General features: G+C 44.4%; 1 protein-coding gene across 1 annotated transcript in view; it reads left to right on the forward strand.

The window, feature by feature from the left end:
- LOC119251215 (patr class I histocompatibility antigen, B-1 alpha chain-like) overlaps positions 1-17830 on the forward strand; it is a 49379-nt gene that overhangs the window by 24752 nt on the left and 6797 nt on the right. The gene's annotated exons all lie outside the window — the stretch shown is intronic.

Below are 17830 nucleotides of genomic sequence, written 5' to 3' on the forward strand. Positions count from 1 at the left end.
TTTGGTGGTGACGGGATTTGTCTTTCCCAATGTCTCGATGGCTTTGGTCTGGAGTGGGGGTGGAGTCCACAAAGCCTGCATGGAATTAGCTCAGGACATCCTTTCCCCCTAACAATTCCCCCCTTTCACTTTTTGCCACCATTTCCATGGTGATAAAGATCAAATATGTGGATGCTGGGATATAATCTCAGATGAAAATTTTCCAGGGTTCCAGTGTGAAAAAAAAACAGTCCCTCCAGGTATTGTCCATTGTGGAAAGCAAAAGTCCTCCATTCCTGGAAAAACAGTTCATCAGTCCAAGCCAAAAAAAAAAAAAAAATCTGGAGGCATTAGCCAGAACAAGATAGCAAATACTTCAAAATCACAGGAAAAAAAAAAAAATCTTAAAATGGTTAAAACCATTATGTAAAAACAAATTCTCTCAACTTTAATCCCAAATTTTGAACAGCATAGCAAAAGTTTGCAAACTAAATGTACTTTTAAACCATAGTACCTATTTTTGCATAAAATCACAGGGCAGAATAACTAAGCAGCAATTTTAGCTGGCTTTGTTGGAATACTCCATATAGGATCAGAGTGAACTGTTGACATCCGGTCCATGTAGGCTTCAGGAACAAAGTTGGTCTCATCAGACTCCTTCTAGGCTTTCCTCTTCTCCAGGGTACCAGGGACTTTTCGTTGGCCGGGTTGTCCAGTCCTGCCAATGGAGGCAGCTTCCTCACCTTCTTTGGATGTCTCTGGAACCCTACAAGCAAAGCAAACAGGTTCTCTTCCTCTTGGTACAGCTCTGTTTCAACTTTCTGGAAGAACTCCACTCAAAGCCACACAGTAACACTCATGTCCAATTTTTTGTTCAAGCAGACAAAATCCCTATGTAATTTATGCAAAAACAGACTCTGAGATAAGTAGTAAAAGATTGCTACCACTATTTTTATGCTGTGTTGGTATCAAGGGGAGAGAAAATGCAAACACAAGTTAGCTTTGCTGGAAAAAAAATTGCAACCTTGCTGCAGATCCTGGTCACCAAAACAAGAAACTTTGTGGATTCAGAACAAAATGCAAAAAAAAAAAAAAAAATCAGTATTATGTGAAAGAAAACTTAGTAAATATCAAGTGTATTTCTAGGTCTATTCAGTCCTTTGTGGGAAAGTTTTATTCTCAACAGTTCCATCAATAGGAATCTGTTGAGACCCTTTTCTCCCTATATTTCCAGAAACCATTTCTATAGAGGGCCTCCCCTGGTGGTGCAGCAGTTGAGCGCTGGCCTGCGAGGCTGCCTGAAGCCTCTGTAGCACCGGTTCATTCCCCGGCCGCCGGTGAGGGTCCAAAAAAAAAAAAAATCTGTAGATATTAAACAATTGAAGTATACAATATTACAAGGCGACATTCACCATTGATAATTTACATACATATCAGGTCAAAGTGTTACCCATTTTCCCAAGTAACAGCGCTTCCCTTCTAGTTTTACTCTACTAGGTAAGCCAAATAGAACAAATTCATCGAACGCCTTTCCCAGGAGGAAAGGGAGAAACTTCGTGGAGTGTCTCAGGAGCTCTACTGCGGTTCCACAAAATTTCCTTGCATCAGCCAAATGACAGGCTACCAAATTTGTACTTGAATTTAGATTTCTGGGAAGCTTTGCCATAAATATCAGAAAAACAACAGAAACAACAATATTCAATCTCTATGAAGGCACCGGCTTAGTTCAGTAGTACAATGTTGACAATCAAACCATAACCTTTAGTTTTTTTCTCATAACTGGAGATTCTCTTTTTTTTTTTTTTCCAATGTCTATGGGCACCATGTGTACCAATTTTTCAACTACTGGAAGCCAAGACAAGGACACAAGGAAAGGACATACAGACATACAACATATAGACACAAAGAGCTCTTTAGTTACCATTTATCACGCGTGGGATATCTCATACAACTGCAGTTTCACTGATAGGCCAAAGTAACAAAAACAAGCAGAGAAAAAAAAAAAAACCTCAAAGTTATAAACAAAAAGTTAAAAGGAAATACCAAAATCAAGATTGAAAGTCTATCTGTGTTAAAAAAAAAAAAATACTGCCAGCATATGCATGATCCTAGATGTTATTTCATGTCTCCTAAACTTTGAAAGGAAGATTGGTTAGAGCATGTTAGTTTTCTCAGGGTTTAGTTAGTTTTCTCATGTTAGTTTTCTCAGTCCTTGGGTATCCTGCAATAACTGGAAAAGAAGTCAATAACATTCAAGTTTTTGTTTGTTTCTTAAACAAATATCTCAAGTCCTCAATGGGTTCACAAGACCTGTGGGACTTCGTCTCTGGGTCAGTTCCTCTTGGGGCTTTCTTAACTCTGGAATGATGTACCCAGGGTTTTATGCCTGCAAGTTTCAGAGAAGTATATGTGCTCAGCAAAACATCGTAGGGACCAGTCCATTTTTCTGACAGTTGATTTTGGGCATCCCCACCCTGTCAAGTCTTCAGTAAGACCTGATCTCCAGGTCTGAAGGGATGCAGTGGTTGATCAGGAGGCATAGAGATCCTCAAGGTTGCAAAGTTATGAATTACTGCCAGAACCTCCTGGATGTGTTTCACATATTGTGTGATGCGGCAATCTTGTGCTATTTCCAGAACTGAGGCCTGGAAGGGTCTTTCAAACACAATTTCAAAGGGGCTTAATTGTACTTAATTGTAGCCCACTTCTAGGTGCCACTCTTATGTGGAGGAGGGCAAGGGATAGTACCTGGTCCCAACGAAGTCGTGTTTCTTGGCACAGTTTTGCCAAGGCTTTTTTCAAGGTGTGGTTCATCTTTTCTGTTTGCCCAGAAGACTGTGGTCTCCATGCAGCATGCAATTTCCAGTTGATCTGTAACGCACTGCTTTCTGCAGGAGTAATGTCAGAGACGAATACCGGCCCATTATCACTGTGGATGGAGCTGGGCAACCCAAAGCGAGGGATTATCTCCTTCAGCAGCTGTTTTGCAACCTCAGAAGGTTTTTCCGTCATTGTGGGAAATGCTTCCACCCATCCCGAGAACATGTCCACAAAAACCAATACGTATATGAAATTGCCTGTTGTTCTAGGCATTTGTGTAAAGTTTACCTGCCAGTCCCAATGTCTTTAGGGTGGGAGTCAGTCTTGGGGTTATTCCTGACACATAGTTGACAACCTCGGGTGATCTGTTGTGCTATTGTATGTAAATATGGGCCCTTCAAATATGGGCGCACCGTTTCTAATAAGGCATCTCTCCCATAGTGAGATCCTTCGTGCAGATGTTTTAGCAACGTATATGCAAGGGCCTTCGGGAGGAGTATCATCCCATGGGAGTTTACTCTCCAAGTGGAGCTGGGGTCAAACTCAGTGAATCCCCATGCACGAGCTCTCTCCTCATCCCGCTCGGTGTATTCAGGAGCATACTGAGTCAGGTCCACAAGAGGGATGAGTGCACCCTGGAGGGCAGAACAGGCAGCGGCCTTAGCCACCGATCAGCTGTCCTGTTACACTTTGCCATGTCAGACCCACCCTTTTGGTGGCCAGGGCAATGCATCACAGCCACAGGTGATGGTAAAGCTACTGCCTTTAACAAGGCCAGGATTTCTAATGGATATTTGATGTCCTTGTTACTGGCAGTAAGGAGTCCCTGTTCCTTCCAAATGGCCACGTTCATGTGGAAAATCAAAAAAGAGTACTTGGAGTCAGTAAATATATTGACTCTTTTACCTTTCAAGAGTTCCAACACACGGGTCAGGGCTATTAATTTGGCTTTTTGCGCTGATATACCTGCCGGAAGAGTCTTGGCCTCCACGGTGTTCTGGAGTGTCACCACTCGTATCCCACGCATCGATGGCCTTGGTCCATGAAGCTGCTGCCATCTGTAAATAGCTCCCACTCTGGATCTGGCAGAGGCTGGTCAGTCAGATCTGGTCGGCTGGCATACACTGTGTCTATGATTTCTAAACAGTTATAGATTAAAGTGGCATCCTCAGGTCCATCTGCATTACTTGGAAGCAGTGTGGTGGGATTCAGGGAGTTAGAAACCTGCAGCTTCACATTAGGATTGTCCAACAGAGCTGCTTGATATTTTCCCATTCGCCCAGCGGTCAATCAAAGTCCACCCTTCTGCTCCAGCAATGTCAAGACCTGATGTGCACACACACAGTGATGGGCTGACCCAATGTAAACTTCTCCGCCTCGTGTAGGTCACAATTGGCAGCGACAACACGCAAACATGGAGGCCATTCCTTAGTGGTGTGGTCCAGTTGTTTGGACAGATATGCAACAGGCTGCATTTCTGGCCCCAACAATTGGATTAGCACTCCTAGGCCAACTCCCTGTCTCTCATGTACATAAAGTCTGAATGGCTTCCTAAGATCTGGAAGCCCTAATGCTGGTGCTGAGATCAACTTTACTTTTATTTCATCAAAGGCCTTTAGACATTCTGGAGTCCAAGACAAATGTTCAGAGTCCAGGCCTTTGAGAGCATCATATAAGGGTTTTGCTATTAATCCAAAGTTAGGAATCCAAATCCTGCAAAACCCAGCCATGCCCAAAAATCCACGCAACTCTTGCCGGTTGCTGGGGAGTTTAAGGGCTGAAATTACCTGTTTCCTTTCTGTCATCAGGTTCCATCTGCCTTTCTTAATTTCAAACCCCAAATACGTCACAGTTTGTTTACAGATCTGTGCCTTTTGAGGTGACACCTTATAGCCACATTCTGCCAGGTGGTTCAGTACCACTATGTTATTTTCCAGACAAGATTTGTAGTCTGGACTTGCAATCAATAAATCATCTACGTATTGCAACAAGACGCCCTGGTTTAATTGAACCTTCCTGAGATCCCTGGCCAGTGTTTCCCCAAAAATAGTTGGGGAGTTCTTAAACCCCTGTGGAAGCACAGTCCAGCAATACTGGAGAGTGCTCTTAGGGTCTTGCCACTCAAAGGCAAAAAGCAGTTGATGCTGGACATCTATTGGGATACAGAAAAAGACATCCTTAAGGTCTAATACTGAAAACCACCCGAAGTCACCAGGTATGGCAGTTAATAAGGTGTAGGGATTAGGCACGGTGGGATGTAAATCCCAAACAATGTCATTAATGGCCCTTAAATCTTGGACAAAGTGGGACTCACCCATATGGGGTTTCTTCACTGGCAGAATCGAAGTGTTGTGCGGTGAGTGGTAGGGCTGAATGAGTCCAGATTGAAGGAACCTTTTCAATACTGGTTCAATTCCCCTCAAGGCCTCCTCCTTTAAGGGGTATTGCTTCCTCCTTGGGGTTCTGCTCCCCTCTATCACTTCTATCTTTATAGGCTCTGCATTTTTCACACATCCTGGGGTCTCATCAGCCCATACACATTTACTTACTCTTTCGACAATTTCTGGAGGTAAAAGTTCACCTTTCAGTGGAACATCTTGAGTAACATCTGGAACCGCAGAGCATGCCCTGGAGGTACCTGTAGGTAAAGCCCCCGATGTTTTGGTGAGAATATAATTCATGTGTTGAGCTTACTTAAAAGGTCATGATCAAGTAGAGGGATTGGACATTCTTCCATGTACAGGAAGCTGTGCTGAAGCTGTGTGGTGCCCAGCCGGCACTCCAAAGGTTGTAGGAAGGCTTTCTGTTGTGGTCTTCCCATAATCCCAGTGACTGTTACAGTCTCTTTGCTCATTTTAGTTAATTTTTAATTCAAAACTGAGTATGTCACTCCAGTGTCCACCAAGAAATCAATCAGACGATCCCCCACAGCGAGGGTTACCCTGGGCTCTGAGAGGGTTGTCCTAATGGGCTTCTTCAGATCTAGTGGAGCAACCCGGCACCCCTATTCTTCTGAAAATTCTCCATGAACTATCATTTGTCTCCTTTCCTCTGCACTTGGCTCTAGATTCCTTCTACTCTGTCTATATTCCCTCCTATCTTCACCTGAGGCTCTACTCTGTGCTGCCATTTGTCTCCTTTCCTCTGTGCTGAGCTCTCGATTCCTTCTCTGTCTGTATTCCCTATCATCATGAGCCTCTACTCTGTGCTAACATTTGTCTTCTTTCCTCTCTCCTTGGTTCCTGGTTCTGTGTACTCCTTCTATATTCCCTCCTGTAACCCCTGCGTGAATCATCATATCGTGGTGTCCTCGGTGTTCTATCCTGCCTTCTGTAATTATTGCGTCTGCCGCTTCACTGTAATCTGGGACTACTGTACTTCTAATGTCCCTCTTCCCTACAGAAAGCACACTGATTTCTTCCTAGGGGTTCATGTCTCAATCCATTACTGTTTCCCTGAACCCCTGTCCTGTGCTCTCTTTGTACGAAAACAGTCGCAGGTTTCGGTCTCCTGTCCTCTCTATTATTATAAACCCTAAATGCTAAGTCCACTACCTGGGACGGACTCATCTCTGTGATGCTGTCCACCTTTGCTTACTTTTTCTTTATGTCTGGGGCACTATGGATAATGAACGCCATAGTGATCAGATGAGCATTTTCTGGGGCATCTGGGTTTGTATTCGTGTGGTTGGTGTATGTTTGAATAATTCTCTCAAGGAACTCTGACGGATCCTCATTAGCTACTTGTTCAAGTTGTAATATTTTGTTAAAATTTTTTGTTTGGGCATTCCCTGCTGCAGTCCTACCAATAAACATTTTTTATACAGTTCTAACATCACCATTCCTCCATTGTTGGGGTCCCATTCAGGATCTACCACTGGGACAACCATCTCTGGCTCTGGGGATTCTCTATCCTGTTGGTGGAAATGGTCAGCCTCCTCCCTGGCTTTTCGGAATACCATTCTCTGCTCATCCAGAGTTATTAAAGTGTGCAGCATGGACTGTATATCTGCCCAGTCAGAGCAGTGGGAGATGAAGATAGAGGCAAACAAGTTCGCCATCCTCTTAGGAGCCTGCTGTTATGAAGGGACAGAGCTCCTCCAATTCAGGAGGTCCGCAGTACTAAAAGGATGGTGCGACCAAAAGTACCCAGCAGGTTGCCCATGTTCATTCAAGCCACCCATTGGCATCTGGCAAAGAGGAAACTGTCCTGCCTCAGGGTGATCCTTCCTGCCAAAATGGGTGTTGCGTCTAGTGTGGGGAGGAGATGCCATTTTAGTTTCCTCCCCGGAGGGCAGTGGAGGCTGTGAAGCCTCAGGAGTCTGTGCGGGAGGGGCCTTGTCACATGAAGAAGGGCTTTGTCCTGATGTATTTAAGGAATTTAACATATGATGCTCCTCCTCTTCTAACTCTGCCCTCTGGCAGTCCTCATGGGAAGGGGAAGGTTTATCCTTTCTCTGTGCCATCAGCAGAGCCTCTGCCATATCCAATTTATGGAGGGCAGCCTGTATCTAGTCCTGCAAACTTTTAAAAGCTTGATCCTGCATGCTTTTAAAAGCTGACTCAAAAATGTTATGGTTTTCATCCCTCATACTCTTAATAGTTAAATCAAGAGCCTGAATTTGTTGTTGCATGGCTAAGTTAAGAGCCTGAATGTGTTGAAGTATGTGAAGTAGAACATCTACCTCTCATAGAACCAAGAATGTAGCAAATGGCGCTTTCACATGTTACCAAAAAAACACCCAGAAGCACAGACTGTAAAGGGATGGCTTGTAAACCACCCATGTATGTATACAGTAGTAAAATCATGTGCCATACACCAGGCTTCATCAAATTATTTACGTTCATGAAACTGGTGGTAATTAATGGATAAGGGCTACTTAAATTCAAGGCTGGAAGAAAACTGAAAGAACTCAAGCTAGGGATAAAACTGTATAAGCTCATGGTTGAGGCCATATTTGGGTCAAAAACACACAAGAGCTGTATGCACAGGAAAAAAACAGACTTTTCAGGACTTGAGACAAAGATTACACTGCGAGTCCTGCAGAGCTAGTGCGCTTATGGTGACCAACTCAAGGAAAGTTACTTTGGGCTGGTCAACCGTGGGTGTAACTTGGAAACCACGTTGGGCGCCAAACTGCTACAGGGCAGCCCTAATACAAAACGGGTTGCCTGACTGTGGGCCCTCACCTGCGCTTAAAAGGTCTTATCAATACTCTATTGCAGGCACACACAAAAGGTTAATAAAAGGTTTATTTACAAGGGAAGGGCAAATGAGGAAATGTACAACTCAGGGATAAAGGGGGAGATAAAGTTTTAAATGTGTCCTACCCAATCTGCCGATCTGGAATCCCAAATGGCACTCTGAGAGCTGGCCGCAAGCCAGGAGCCGTGAAGCCAGGAGGCGAGTGAGAGAGAGACCCCAAGGCCCACGTGTTTGGTTTTTATACCAAACCTGGCTGCTTAGCTCCACCCTCAGGTCCCAGCAACCTTCTCTTTGGTGGTGATGGGATTTGTCTTTCCCAATGTCTTGATGGCTTGGTTTGGAGTGGGGGTGGGGTCCACAAAGCCTGTATGGAATTAGCTCAGGACATCCTTTCCCCCTAACAGAAGCACTGGCCCACCACAGCCAGGCGTGGAAGGACAGTCACTTTTCCAGTGACCCTGGACATTGCAGATAGGACACGGTCCTAACAGAGGGTGGGGGTTGGGGCATTGTCTGGACCAGTGGCTTTTTCGGCCACATTTGAAGCAGGGTCCCAGCTGCGGTCGGTTGGGGCCCATTGTCATCCTCTTTGAAAGGGCGGCAAGTGCTGAGATCATTGTAAGAGCATGGCCTGGCGGTTTTAAGGCAGCTACTAGGACCTGAGCTTGAAGCTCAGCCTTCTGGCAACTATGGAGTTCCCTCTCTGCCCTGTCATGTGTAAAGGCCATATTCAGCAGATCCTAGATAGGGGTTTGAGGACTGTCGTCAGCCTTCTTAAGCTGTCTTTTAATATCTGGGGCTGACTGAGATATAAAATGGGTAGCCAGAACTGTGGCACCTCCAGGCAAGTCAGGGTCAAGCCTGGTATGGCGCTGGAGCGCCTCCGTCAGGCAGCAGCTAAGGAGGGCAGCAGGGTTTATTTTTTTTTTTTAATAATAAATTTTATTTTTATATTCCCCCATACAATTGCAACCCCCCCATTCTGACCCCAATCCCTCCCCTCCCGCCCCCAACACCCCAAAAAGTGTCTCTGGTTCATAGTTTTTTGTTGATTTTGATTTTCACTTTCTTATAGTTATTCATTTTCCTGGTCCCTTATTAAGTTTTCTAGATTCCTGCTATGAGTGAGACCATCTGGTATTTTTCTTTTTCTTTTTGGCTTATTTCGCTGAGCATGATCCCTTCCAGCGCCATCCATGTTGCTGCAAATTGCATGTGTTTATCTTTTTTTGAATGCTGAGTAATATTCCATGGTATATATGTACCACATCTTCTTGATCCAGTCATCTATTTTTGGGCATTTGGGTTGTTTCCAAAGCTTAGCTGTTGTAAACAGTGCTGCTATAAACATAGGGGTGCAGGTGCTCTTTGGAATTGATGTTTCTGTGTCCTTTGGGTAAACACCTAGGAGTGGAATTGCTGGATCATATGGAAGCTCTATCTTTAGTAGGTCTAGAAATCTCCACACAGCTCTCCATAGTGGTTGGACCAGTTTGCACTCCCACCAACAGTGCAGAAGAGTTCCTTTTTCTCCACACCCTCGCCAACATTTGTTGTTGCTAGTTTTTTTTAATATGTGCCATTCTCACTGGTGTGAGATGGTATCTTATGGTAGTTTTGATTTGCATTTCCCTGATTACAAGTGATGTTGAACATTTTTTCATATGTCTGTTGGCCATTTGCATTTCCTCTTCAGAGAAGTTTCTTTTTAGCTCTTCTGCCCATTTTTTGACTGGATTATTTTCTTTGTTGTTGCTGAGTCTCATCAGTTCTTTGCAGATTTTTGTGATCAGTCCTTTATCATTAGTGTTGTGTGCAAAAATGTTCTCCCAGTTGGTGGGTTTCTCTTTGTTTTTGTTATTGTCTCTTTTGCTGTGCAGAAGCTCTTTAATTTGATGTAGTCCCAGCTGTTTATCTTTGCCTTCACTATCACTGCTTTGGGTGATGTGTCTGTAAAGATGTCTTTGATGTGCAAATCACGTAGTGTTTCGCCTATATTTCCTTCTATGTGTTTTATGGTTTCAGGTCTTATGTCTAGTTCTTTAATCCATTTTGAGTTGATTTTTGTGTATGGTGTGAGGTAGTGGTCAAGCTTTATTCTTTTGCATGTAGCGACCCAGTTTTCCCAGCACCATTTATTGAACAAACTTTCTTTGCTCCAATGCATATTCTTTGCTCCTTTGTCAAAGATTAGTTGACCAAAAATCTGTGGGTTTATTTCTGGATTTCCTATTCGATTCCATTGGTCTGTATGTCTGTTCTTATTCCAATACCATGCAGTTTTGATGATTATGGCTTTGTAGTATAGTTTGAAGTCTGGGAGTGTAATGCCTCCATTCCCTTCTTTTTTTTTTCAGGAGAGCTTTGGCTATTCGGGGTTTTTTGTGATTCCGTATGAATTTCATCAATAATTGTTCTATTTCTTTGAAAAATGACATTGAAATTTTTATTGGAATAGCATTGAATCTGTAGATTGCTTTTGGTAGGATGGCCATTTTAATAATGCTTATTCTTCCAATCCATGAGCAGGGGATGTCTTTCCATTTCTTTGTGTCTTCTTCTATTTCTTTTAACAGTGTTTTATAGTTTTCTTTGTATAGGTCCTTTACCTCTTTTGTTAGATTTATTCCCAAATATTTGATTTTTTTTTGTTTTGATAATAAAAGGGATAGTTTTTTTGATTTCTTCTTCTTCAGATTTATTGTTTGTGTATAGGAAGGCTACTGATTTTTGCGTGTTGATTTTGTATCCTGCCACTTTACTGAACTGATTGATGAGTTGAATTAGTTTTTCTGTGGAGTTTTTGGGGTATATTATCAATGTATATTATCATGTCATCTGCAAATAGTGATAGTTTGACTTCTTCTTTTCCTATTTGGATTCCTTGGATGTCTTTCTCTTGTCTTATTGCTCTGGCTAGGACTTCCAGTATTATATTGAAAAGCAGTGGTGAGAGTGGACATCCTTGTCTTGTTCCAGATCTTAATGGAATTGCTTTCAGCTTTTCACCATTGAGAATGATACTGGCTGTTGGCTTGTCATAGATGGCCTTTATGATGTTGAGGTATGTTCCTTGTATCCAAAGAATTTCAAGGGCTTTTATCATGAATGGGTGTTGCACTTTGTCGAAAGCTTTCTCGGCATCTTTTGATATTATCATGTGGTTTTTATATTTCTTTTTGTTGATGTGTTGGATAACGTTGATTGATTTTCAGATGTTAAACCATCCTGTGTCCCTGGAATGAATCCTACTTGGTCGTGGTGAATTATCTTATGGATACATTGTTAGATTCTGATAGCTAAAATTTTATTGAGGATTTTTGCATCAGTGTTCATTAGGGAGATTGGCCTGTAGTTTTCCTTTTTTGTGTTGTCCTTGTTCGGTTTTGGTATTAGTGTAATGTTGGCTTCATAGAACGTGTTTGGTATTGTCCCTTCCTTCTCAATTTTTTGGAAGAGTTTGTGAAGGATAGGCACTAATTCGTCTCTGAATGTTTGGTAGAATTCATTTGTAAATCCATCAGGTCCTGGGCTTTTGTTTTTGGGGAGGTTTTTGATTACCATTTCAATTTCGCTGCTTGTAATTGGTCTGTTTAGGTGTTCTATTTCTTCTTTATCTAGCTTTGGGTGATTGTAGAGTTGTAGGAATTTGTCCATCTCCTCTAGATTGTTGAACTTGTTTCCATATAACTGTTCATAGTAGTTACTGATTATTCTTTTGATTTCTGCTGTGTCCGTTGTGATTTCTCCTCTTTCATTTATGATCCTGTTTATTTGTGCTTTGTCCCTTTTTTCCTTTGTGAGCCTGGCTAGGGGTTTGTCTATTTTATTGATTTTTTCAAAGAACCAGCTCTTGGTTTCATTGATCTTTTGGGTTGTTTTTTTAGTTTCAATTTCATTTATTTCTGCTTTGGTTTTTATTATTTCTTTTCTTCTACTGGTTTTGGGGTTTTTTTGTTGTTCTTTTTCTAGATCTTTGAGCTTCGAGATTAGGTTGTTTCTTTGAGTTCTTTCTTGTTTTTTGATGTGAGCTTCTATTGCTATATATTTTCCTCTTATTACTGCTTTTGGCAGCAGGGTTTTTTGAGGCAGACTGGGTAATCTTTGTGAGCTTAGTAAAGCTTATAGGTTTAGGTGCTGCCCGTTGGAGACCAGCTAGGAGACAGGTGAGCCCAGCCCTGGGGTCCTGCCTGTGTCACTCTGGTAGTCCCACCCCAGCTCTGGGCTGGGAACTGCTGCAGAGCCTGGGGGCATGGCTGTGTCAGTCAAATGGACCTGATCTCCATGGTCTTGGACAGACCTAAAAACACATTCCCTTTTATTAGAGGTCAGGGTGGAAGAGAAGATAACATGTAATCATGACTTGTAAGGTCATAGGCTTGGGTAAGAAAACATATTTTTGGGTGTAGGTAGTGAAAGAGCCAAGACGCTTTTCAATCTGGGAGAGCTCAGACAGAGAAAGGAACATGGACTCTAACTCCTCCTTCAGTCCCACCCACTTCCCTGAGGGGAGGGACAAGAGGATAAGCAGAGAGAGGGTGTGGCTGCTGGGAGGTGAAAAGAAAGTGGGGGGGGACTGGATTGGGGAGCTGGAGGAGAAGATAGAGAATTTAGGGGATCAAGGACACAGAAGAGGGGTTGGGAGAGGGCAAAGAGAGAGGAGTCTCGAGACTTTAAAAATATGGCAGGTTTTCAGGAGGGAGGGAAGGGGTGGAGTGCAAGAGAAAGACAGCCTGGGCTTAAAGGGACAGGAAGAGAGGTAGAGGATTTCGAGACAAAAGGGCATGGAATAGAGAAAGATAAGGCCTGCCTTCTGCCTACGACAAAGGTTGTCTAAGTCGGTTAGAATTTTGGGGTCAAAAGAGCCCATTTCCGGCCACCTAGAGCCACTGTCCAGTTCATATTTGGGCCAGGCCGTGGTGCAATAAAAAATGAGGTGCTTAGGTCTCACATCCGGCTTTAAATGTAGAGGGCCCAGGGCCTTTAGGAGGCACCCCAAGGGGGTGTCTGCCAGAATGTGGGATTCCGTTGATTCCATAGTGAGTGTCCCTCTTAGGATCTCAAAAGGAGGGTCGGGGAGGGAGGCTGGGTTCCAGCGTCCCTGGCCCGATCCTCAGGGAATCGAGCGGGAGAGTGAAAGGGGAAGGCGGCGTCCCGCTGTCATCTTTACCTCCAAGAAATAGGAGAGATCGTTCCCCTGAGGAGACAACTCACCTCAGAGGGAACCCCAAATGGAAAGCGCAGATCAGGAGGGGGTAGCAATCGCTGAATAAAATGAAGAAACCCCCGTGATCCTGTTATAGGGCAGCACCGATGTTAGGGGGAAAGGATGTCCTGAGCTAATCCCATACAGGCTTTGTGGACTCCACCCGCACTCCAGACCAAAGCCATCAGGACACCGGGAAAGACAAATCCCATCACCACCAAAGGGAAGGTTGCTGGGACCTATAACACCAATACAAAACGGGTGCCTGACTGTGGGTCCTCACCCGCGCGCTTAAAAGGACTTATCAATGCTCTACTGCAGGCACACGCAAAAGGTTAATAAAAGGTTTATTTACAAGGGAAGGGGAAATGAGGAAATGTACAACTCAGGGAGAAAAGTGGGAGACAAAGTTTTAAATCCGTCCTACCCGATCCGCCGATCTGGAATCCCAAATGGCACTCTGAGAGCTGGCCGCCAGCCAGGAGCCCTGAAGCCAGGAGGTGAGCCAGAGAGCGAGCCCCCCAAGGCCCACATGTCTGGTTTTTATACCAACCCTGGCTGCTTAACTCCACCCTCAGGTCCCAGCCACCTTCCCTTTGGTGGTGACGGGATTTGTCTTTCCTGGTGTCCTGATGGCTTTGGTCTGGAGTGGGGGTGGAGTCCACAAAGCCTGCATGGAATTAGCTCAGGACATCCTTTCCCCCTAACAATCCAAGGGACCTTAGAGGCAACAGCTCACCCGGGGAGAGTCACGAGCCAAGTGCTGGTGGTCCACAGGCCGGCCGAGTCTTTTCGTTATTTGCGATTATTTGGCAAAGTGCCCTAGGAAGAGAAGGTGGGCCAACAGGAGGAAGAGGAGGATGGCCCCTCCAAGGGAGATGAGAAGAAGAAGTTGTTGAGGCGTAAGTGGCCACATGGATTGGAGTTACCAGGAAGCCCAGTAAGGGACTAGAGCAAGTCCCTGCTCCGCTCACGTGGCATGAGAGGCAGCGAGGGCCGTTCTCCCGCAGGGAGGGTGCCCCGGGTCGTGTATCAGCGGCCCTTAAGCCTTAGTGAGCTCGGAGGGGTTGCAGACTTCCAGTTCCACGGGGAGAGGTAGAAAGAGAGAGAGTGAAGGAGAGGGAGAGTGGAGGGTTTGGGACAGGGCAGGGATCGAACCCCGTTCCCGGCCAATGCACCAGATGAAAGGTTCAGAGCGGTAAAGAAAAGGAGAGCCAGGCTAAATTTCTCAAAGGAAGGGAAAATTTATTGCACCCCTGATGGCCTCAGGGACCCAAGGTGGGGGTCTGTGAAGCCGCGCACATTGTCAGGGGGAAGCAGGCTTTTATAGGGTGAGGAGAGGTCAGGTGGTAGACTGGGTTTGTAGGTCCCTGAAAAGATTTGTAGGGCAGGGGAGATTCATTATCTGAATCCTCTAGGCAGGCTTCTGCATTCCTGTTCCCAGGTGGGCTTCCTGGTGGGTTTTTGTATTCAGGCCTCCTGCATGGACCTTTCAGTAGTGAAACAATAGGTAACTTTTAAAAAAAAAATCATACAATTGTATGATTATCCTTACATTTACAGAAAGTTATTTTCTTAAAAATGCTTTGTTAGCATACAATGGTTATTAATATTCTAAAGTAAAGAAGTAATAATGCCAGGGACCACCCTCAGCAAACTGTCCTGTGAGGGGTTCCTGTAAGGATGAGAGGGCATGGACAAATCTGAGGGATTAGGGGGAGAGGGAGTGAGGAGATGCAAACACTTGATCAGGGTGCAGACATCATCCTGCTGAGGGTCTCAGCAGCCCTTTATTTATACCTTACAAGCAAACCCAGAGTACATAAGCATATGCATTAGAGCAGGAAGATAACAATCATCACATCTTCCTCTAGAACAGCCAGGGGTTTATTTGCCCTTCAGCAGAGGTTGTAACATTCTTTATTTTGAAGAAGGCACAGTTGCTAAACAAAAGTGTTCTTAGAATAGTCATTTATCTTAATCATTTTATTACTAGCAAAAACTTACGTGACTGAGACTAACATTTCTATATTTACTACAGTGAAGGATTAACTAAGGGCTGGGGAAACAAAGGACAGGAAGTTACCTGGGGGAAGGGAGACAGAGGGATTTTTTTCTAACTAACCTATAAAGTTGAGACTAACATATAACCATATTGTTACAGGGCAGGGAAAGGGGCAGCCCAGACACCACAAACCTGCCTATTCTAAATGGGTTCTGCCATCCACTGCATCAACACAAATCATATGAGACTTTAATGGGAAGGAACTTTAATACAATTAGGAAAAAATACAGAAAAGGCAAAGAATATAGTTTCTAAATCAAGCACCCAAAGTTACCCGTCGCCTCGTGGGTAAAAGTCCACCCAAGCAGGATTGGCCCAGAACAAGGCCCCAAAGCCTGCCACAAGTCTTAAGCATCTTCCAGTGGGGAGCCACAGAAAAGGATCAGAAATAACCAGACAAGTCTGGAGGGAAAAGAGCAAAATCAAAATCAAGATAAAAACAGCCATTGCCACCTCCCCACGGGTCTCTCACCCACATCTGTGTCACCCAGTCCACGACCAAAAGGCAAGTGCAGTTTCTTCACGTGTCTCTCGGCTCCATGTGCCTCCTCTGGCTCCATCCGGCTTCCTTCCTTCCTCAGTCTCCTCTGCAGCTTCTTCTCTCTCTGCTCAGCTCCACCCTCCACTTGGGTGGGGCAGGGAGCCTGGAACCTCCCCCTTTCTTGGGGACCACCCTGTTACAATCACCCCTTTTAATTTTTATTCCACCATATCTATGGTGGCACAGATCTCAGGGTGTAGTCTTAGGAGACAGGCTTTTTTCAGGGTTACAATGTGTGTAAGAGAAGCAACAATTAGTCAGCAGCATTGTCCATGAATGTCCAGTATGACAGTTTTCCATTACTGGAAAATAGTCCATTATCCAAGCCAAAAGAAAAAAAAATCTGGAGCATTAGAAGCGTGCAGGTGAATGTTACAGGGCAGCCCGGATACAAAATGGGTTGCCTGACTGTGGGTCCTCACCCACGCACTTAAAAGGACTTATCAATACTCTACTGCAGGCGGGCCTCCCCGGTGGCGCAGCGGTTGAGCGCTGGATTGCAAAGCTGCCCCCAGCCTCTGCAGCGCCGGTTCAATCCCCGGCTGCTCCCTGGCCACCTGAGGAGGGTCCCACGTGGTGCACAGACCTCTCCTGCCGCCCGCTGCTCCCCTCAGCAGTGTACTTCGGTCTTTCTGCCTGCTCTGCTCCCCGCTCTGGCTCTGTGAATTCTCTCACCCTCCCACGCTTCTGACTGTACCCAGTGCTTGTATAAATAAATAAAAAAATTTTAAAAATCTAAAAAAAAAAAATACTGCAGGCACACACATGAAAGGTTAATAAAAGGTTTATTTTTAATGGAAGAGCAAATGAGGAAATATACAACTCAGGGAGAAAAGTGGGAGACAAAATTTTAAATGTGTCCTACCCGATTCGCTGATCTGGAATTCCAAATGGCACTCTGAGAGCTGGCGCGAGCCAGGAGCCGTGAAGCCAGGAGGGAGCAAGAGAGCAAGAGCCCCCAAGGCCCCCCAAGGCCCCAAGGTTTTTATACCAAACCTGGCTGCTTAACCCCACCCTCAGGTTCCAGCAACCTTCCCTTAGGTGGTGACTGGATTTGTCTTTCCCAGTGTCCTGATGGCTTTGGTCTGGAGTGGGGGTGGAGTCCACAAAGCCTGTATGGGATTAGCTCAGGACATCCATTCCCCCTAACATGAGGACCCACAGCTAGGCAACCCGTTTTATATCGGGGCTGCTTTGTAACAATATGATTAAAGCAAAAAACAGAAGGCTTTTATACAGAAATCATCATCTAATATATATTGTTTTAATAAGATACTGATTCAATATTAAGGCACCAAGGGCATGGAGGGCGTCAGTGCCAGACAAGCCGCACTGACTCTTCCCTAGCCCCAAGCTCTCAATTAAGGGAGGAATTCTCCTAATCTAACAGAATCTAACCTATTACTCCTCTACTTATTTAATCAGCCTAGTTTTCATATCTAACTTTAAGATCAAGGGAAAATTCCTTTTTCTGTAAGATTGCTGATTGTTGTTTTAAGGAACTACAAATATTTCATCAGAGGCAGGGCCTGAGATGGTTATAGCTTTTGGTTCTCAGAATGGTTAATACGTGACATCAGCAGTGGTAACATTGACTATTCCCAAGTGCATTATTTGTGCTGTCAAGATTATTAGCTTAACCAGTCACAAAATTGTTGTTGGCTTATTCGTGAATGCATACTCCAACAGCTACCATACCCATTGTCACTGAAAGGGAACTGTTAAGGAAAAGCGAATCTTTCCCTGTTAAAGAGCCATAGACATGGAAATGTCAGTAAAAGACAAGCTTGCTTCCTTAACAGGCATATCTAAACAAGGACTGGCAGCCTGCTAGGCTGGTTGTTCTCCTGGGCCAGTCTCAAAGATCTGCATCCTCCCCCTTTTCCTGTGTCAAGAATTTGTATGCTAACTAACCAATGTTATCAATGAATTACGCAGTGCCATTTGCTGTCAGATTGGTTATTCAGTAATTGATCAAACAGCATTTGCAGTTTTACTTTTAAATGTGTATTTT

The sequence above is a fragment of the Talpa occidentalis genome, unplaced genomic scaffold, assembly GCF_014898055.3.
Source record: "Talpa occidentalis isolate TD23 unplaced genomic scaffold, MPIMG_talOcc4v2.1 talOcc4.2, whole genome shotgun sequence".
Classification (NCBI taxonomy): Eukaryota; Metazoa; Chordata; class Mammalia; order Eulipotyphla; family Talpidae; genus Talpa; species Talpa occidentalis.